At 45.1% G+C, this 6,340-nt stretch overlaps 1 pseudogene; it reads left to right on the top strand.

The window, feature by feature from the left end:
• The first annotated feature begins 1,243 nt into the window (after positions 1-1,243).
• On the top strand, positions 1,244-5,221 carry LOC112413471 (tigger transposable element-derived protein 1-like; annotated as a pseudogene).
• The last annotated feature ends 1,119 nt before the right edge of the window (positions 5,222-6,340 follow it).

The raw sequence follows: 6,340 nt of genomic DNA, 5'->3' as shown, positions 1-6,340 counted from the left end.
GGTGTTTGGACAAACATATAATGACATGTATCCATCATTACAGCATAATATAGAGGAGTTTCACTGCCCCCAAATCCTCTGTGCTCTGCCCATTCATCCTTCCCCTCGACTCCTGGCAACCACGGGTCTTTTTACTGTCTCCATAGTTTTACTTTTTCCAGGATGTCATATAGTTGGAGTCACACAGTATGTAGCCTTTTCAGATGGGCTTGTTGCACTTAGTAATATGCACTAAAGATTCCTCTATGTCTCTTTATAGCTTGACAGCTCATTTCTTTATAACACTGAATAATATTCCATCATGTGGGTGCACCACAGTTTATTTATCCACTCACTTACTGAAGGACAGCTTGGTTGCTTCCAAGTTTGGGCAATTATGAATCAAGCTGCTGTAAACATCCATGTGCAGGGTTTTCTGTAGATATAAGTTTTCAACCCCTTGGGTAAATGCCAAGGGTCACAATTGCTGGGTTGCGTGGTAAAAGTAGATTTTGTTTTATAAGAAACTACCAAGCTGTCTTCCAAAGTGGCTGTCCTATTTTGCATTCCCACCGCTGATGAATGACAGTTCCTATTGCTCCATATCCTCACCAACATTTTGTGCTGTCTGTGTTCCACATTTTGGTCTCCTGATAGGTGTGTAGTGGTATCTCGTTGTTATTTTCATTTGCAGTTCCCTGATGACATATGACATGGAACATTATTTGCCATTTGTATACTTTCTTGGTGAGGTTTCCGTTAAGGTCTTTGGCCCATCGGGTTGTTTTCTTATTGTTGAGTTTTAAGAGCTCTTTTTTTATTTGGGGGTTTCTATTGATATATTCTCAAGCCCAGAGATTCTTTCCTTAGCCATGTCCAGTCTACTAATAAGTCCATCAAAGACACTGTTCATTTCTGTTCCACTATTTTTCTTATCGCTAGCATTTCTCTTTGATTTTTTAGGATTTTCATCTTCCTGCCTATATTTCCCATCTGTTCTTGCATGCTGTCTACTTTGTACATTGGAGCCCTTGGCATGTTAACCGTATCCTAAATGCCTAGTTGGATAATTCTAACAACCCTGCTATGTCTGGTTCTGATGCTTGCTGTGCCTCTTTAAACTGTGCTGTTTGCCTTTTTAAATGAGACATTATTTTTAATGGAAAAGGAGAACGTTCGTTTCACTTGACCAGTGATAGTTCTTTTACAAACCAGTTCTTAGCTCCCAAAATGTCTTTTCAAGTCACATAGAAAGTTTAAAAACATGGTGTCCAACACTGAAACCCACAGGTTGGGCCAAGAGCTTGAAGAGGGCAGGACCCACACCATTTCATGGTACTGTTCCTCTGGAAGAGTTTAAATGTGTACACGTATCCAAGCCTCATTCCACGGGCACCTCAAATGCAGCTGGCAACAGTGGCCCCACAGGCACCCCCATGATGCCCACCAACCCAGCACTGGCCACAGCCACGCTCTGCCCACTTCAGGGCCAAAGAAGCCACAGAAGGGCTGTTGGCACCCACTGCTGGACTCACTCACTACACCCCCTGCTCCTTGGTCTCAGCCCCCCAGAGCCCTTAGGAAGCATTAACCTTGAGAGAAGCCTTAGCTTTGGGCCTTTTAAGACACACAAAATTAGGGCCACATGTGAAAGGAGGCTCAAAGTCTATGATTACAGGGCTGAGAGAAGACCGACCCAGCCCACAGGTGAGCCAAGAGAGAGATGGATGAGCCACCAGTTACAAGAAAACCTGTGAAGGGCCTCACGTTACAAACTGTTATGCAATGCAATGTATTTATTTCCCAGGGCTGCTGTAACAAAGTACCACACACTGGGTGACTAAAGCAACAGAAATTTATTCTCTCGGATTTCTAGAGGCTAGACGTTCAAAATCAAAGTGTGGGCAGGGCTGATTCTTCCTGAGGGCTCAGAGGGAGTGTCTGTCCCATGCCTCACCTAGCTTCCTTGGGTTTCCCGGGCCTGTAGACGCGTCACTCCAATCTCTGTCTCTACATGACTTCTCCCTGTGTGCCTGTGTCTTCACATGGCATTCTCCTCTTACAAAGACACCAATCACGTTGGATGAGGGCCCACGCTAATGTCTTCGTCTTAAATTGATTACATCGGCAAAGACTATGTCCAAATAAGGTCACATTCACAGGTGAGGACTTCAACATGTCTTTTGGGGGACGTAACTCAACCTATAACCTGCATCAAAGAATGGACTCCTCTCTAAGGGTGAAGGCAGGCCTCAGAGAGGAGGTAATGAAGAGCAGAGGAGACTGGCCAGGACCTTTACCTGAGGTGCTTCAAAATTGTTGACTGTTTTTTTTTTTGTTTTTTTGGTTTTTGTTTTCGGTACACAGGCCTCTCACTGCTGTGGCCTCTCCCGTTGCGGAGCACAGGCTCCGGACACGCAGGCTCAGCGGCCATGGCTCACGGGCCCAGCTGCTCCGTGGCATGTGGGATCTTCCCGGACCGGGGCACGAACCCGCGTCCCCTGCATCGGCAGGCGGACTCTCAACCACTGCACCACCAGGGAAGCCCTCGTTGACTGTTTTGATAGGTAAATGTGCAACCCAAGAGTTTCCGGGAAATTGAGAGAGGGCAGTAAGCACGGGCCTGTGTGGCAAATTCCACTACCCTCATGCCAGTTCTTCAGACACAGGCAAGTGCTCTCCTGAGTCTCCTGTTTCCTCATCTGCAAAGTACAAGAATCACTACCTACCTCACAATGTGGATGTAAGGATAAGTGTCTGGCACAAATAAGCCCCCAGAAGAATGAAGTCCTACCTCCTTCCTCCCATCCCCGCCCGCCCGCCCCCCACCCCGCACAACTCCCTCAATGCTCTTTGCATGGCTCACTGTACCAGACCTTGAACATCCTTGGAGAATACAAGCATGCCTTCTTTTACTGAGCTTCACTTCACTGTGCTTCACAAATAATGCTTTCTTTATACAAATTAGTTTGAGGCAACCGTGCGTTGAGCAAGTCTATTGGCCCCATTTTCCACAGCATTTGCTCACTTCGTGTCTGTCACATTTTGGTAATTCTCACAACATTTCAAACTTTTCCATTATTATATTTGTTATTGGGGATCAGTTACCTTTGATGTTACTATTGTTGTTGTTTTGGGGTACCACGAAGCGTGGCCATAATAAGACAGTGAACTGAATTTAAAAAAAAAACTAGGCTTCTTGCACCAGTTAGCCAACTTGTGAATGTAAAGGAAAAGTTCTTGAAGGAAATTAAAAGTGATGCTTCAGTGAACACTCGAATGATAAGAAAGTAAACAGCCTTATTGCTGACATGGAGAAAGTTTTACTGGTGTGAATAAAAGATCAAACCAGCCACATTTTCTTAAGCCAAAACCTAATTCAGAGCAAGGCCCTAACTCTCTTCAATTCTATGAAGGCCGAGAGACCTGAAGAAGCTGCAGAGCAAAAGTCTGAAGCTGGTTGGTTCCCGAGGTTCAAGGAAAGATGCCAGCTCCAAAATATAAAAGTACAAGGTGAAGCGGCAAGTGCTGACGTAGAAGCTGCGGCAAGTTACCCAGAAGATCTAACCGAGATAATTCATGAAGGTGGCTACACTAAACAACAGATTTTCAATGCAGATGAAAGAGCCTTCTATTGGAAGAAGATGCCATCTAGGACTCGCATAGCTCGACAGGAGAAGTCAATGCCTCGCTTAAAACTTCAAACGGCGGGCTGACTCTCTTATTAGGGGCAAATACAGCTGGTGGCTTGAAGTTCAAGCCAATGCTCACTTACCACTGGGAAGTCCTAGGGCCCTTGAGAGTTATGTTAAATCTATTCTGCCTGTACTCTATAAATGGAATAACAAAGCCTGGATGACAGCGCATCTGTTGACAACAAGATTTACTGAATATTTTCAGCCCACTGTTGAGAATTACAGCTTAGGAAAAAAGATTCTCTTCCAAATATTACTGCTCATTAATGCACCTGGTCACCCAAGAGATGTACAGTGAGATTCAAGTTGTTTTCATGCCTGCAAACACAACAGCCATTCTGTAGCCCGTCAAGGATCATCTGATCAAGGGGTCATTTTTACTTTCCAGTCTTATTATTTAAGAAACACATTTTGTAAGGCTACAGCTGCCATAGACTGTGATTCCTCTGACTGATATGGGAAACGTCAATTGAAAATCTTTTGGAAAGGATTCACCATTCTAGATGTCATTAAGAACATTCATGATTCATGGGAAGAGGTCAAAATATCAACATTAACAGGAGTTTGGAAGAAGTTGATTCCAACCCTCGTGGACGACTTTGAGGGGTTGAAGACTTAACTGCAGATGTGGTGGAAACAGCAGCAGAAGTAGTATTAGAAGTGCAGTCTGGGGGGGACTTCCCTGGTGGTCCAGTGGTTAAGAATCCGTCTTGCAATGCAGGGGACACTGGTTCCATCCCTGGTCAGGGAACTAAGATCCCACATGACTCGGGCAAGTAAGGTTGCGTGTCATAACTACTGAGCACATGAGCCATAACTACTGAGCACATGAGCCACAACTAGAAAGCCCTCATGCCACAACTACAGAGCCCACACGCTCTAGAGCCCACGCACCACAACTAGAGAGAAGCCCGCGCTCCGCTACGAAGAGCCCGCGTGCCGCAGCTAAGACCTGACGCAGCCAAGAAATAAAATAAATAAATAAAATAAATTTTTTTTTAAAAAGAAGTGGAGTCTGAAGATGCAACTGAATTGCTGCCATCTCATAATAAAACTTTCACGGATGAGGAGTTGCTTCTTATGGATGAGCAAAGAAAAGTGGTTTCTTGAGATGGAATCTACTCCTGGTGAAGATGCTATGGAGATAGCTGAAATAACAAAGGATTCAGGATATTACATAAACTTAGTTGATAAAGCAGCACCAGGGTTTGAAAGGACTGACTCCAATTTTGAAAGCAGTTCTGCCGTTGGTAAAATAGTATCAAACAGCATCGCACGCTACAGAGAAATCATTCGTGAAAGGAACAGTCAATCGATGCAGCACAGTTCATTACTGTCTTATTTTAAGAAATCGCCACAGCCAACCCAGCCTTCAGCAACCACCATCCTGACCAGTCAGCTGCCGTCAACATCCAGGCAAGAGCTTCCACCTGCAAAACGATTACAACCCTCTGAAGGCTCAGATGATGGTTAACACTTTTTAGCATTAAAGTTTTTGTTGTTGTTTTTTGCGGTACGCGGGCCTCTCAGTGTTGTGGCCTCTCCCGTTGCAGAGCACAGGTTCCAGACGCGCAGGCTCAGCAGCCATGGCTCACGGACTCAGCCGCTCCACGGCATGTGGGATCTTCCCGGACCGGGGCACGAACCTGTGTCCCCTGCATCGGCAGGCGGACTCTCAACCACTGCGCCACCAGGAAAGCCCAGCATTAAAGTATTTTTAAATTAAGGTATGTATATTGATTTTTTAAGACATGCTATTGCATATGAACTTAATAGACTACAGTACCACATAAACATAATTTTATTTGCACTAGGAAACCAAAAAACTCATGTGACACTTGACTGTGGTGGTCTGGAACCGAATACCTTCGAGGTATGCCTGTAATCTAATGAATTGAACCCAACCTTCCTTTCAAGAACAAACACCTCTCCTTTTGCTTCAGGCTGGATGGTTCGGCTTTGGCTATTTCACAGAGAGTAGAGTAGGACTTCTAAAAGGAGTCTGATATCATCCACATATTATACAAACGTCTACCCGCATAACTGGTATGAATCTCATTCAGTGTTACAGCTGACTCCAGACTCCATCCCGCCAGGCTGGCAGAAAATGTAACGCAGGTCATTCCTGGGGCTCTCACTCACCTTCCTAGGGGAGTATCAAGCTTTGGGTCTTAACACGATGCCAAAGGTTCTCTCATTCCAGCCCACACGAGCTCTTGGATCTGTGGCTTCCATGCCAAGCATGGTGTCCCCACCAGTACTCCACTCAGCCAGGCCCTGAGGGGCTCTGCCCTCCTCCACACCTGGCACAAGCAGGGGTCTCCCCGACTGGAAGGATCTGCCAGTGCCCTTCCTACCCGACCAAAGAACGCATCCCGCATCCCACCACGTGCTTGAATGGGAGACTATAAAGGGGAAAATAAGGGGTGAAAAACAAATTTCCCAAGAATCAGTCTTTCCCCCACGAAGTTTTCCCTAAACCTTACCCAAATAGAAGCATGAGAATACCAGGAAGTGAGAACCTCTAATTGCACACTTAAACAACCACCTTTAATATTCTAATAAAAATATTGGTTGTTGCTCCCTTCAATAAAGGCTTTTTTTTTTCTTTCTTTCTTTTATTAATCAAGGTTTGACAAGTTAAACTCCTTGGAAACCATTTTATT

Source organism: Neophocaena asiaeorientalis, unplaced genomic scaffold, assembly GCF_003031525.2.
Source record: "Neophocaena asiaeorientalis asiaeorientalis breed wild unplaced genomic scaffold, Neophocaena_asiaeorientalis_V1.1 scaffold353, whole genome shotgun sequence".
Lineage (NCBI taxonomy): Eukaryota > Metazoa > Chordata > Mammalia > Artiodactyla > Phocoenidae > Neophocaena > Neophocaena asiaeorientalis.
This window is presented reverse-complemented; position numbering and strand designations above follow the sequence as displayed.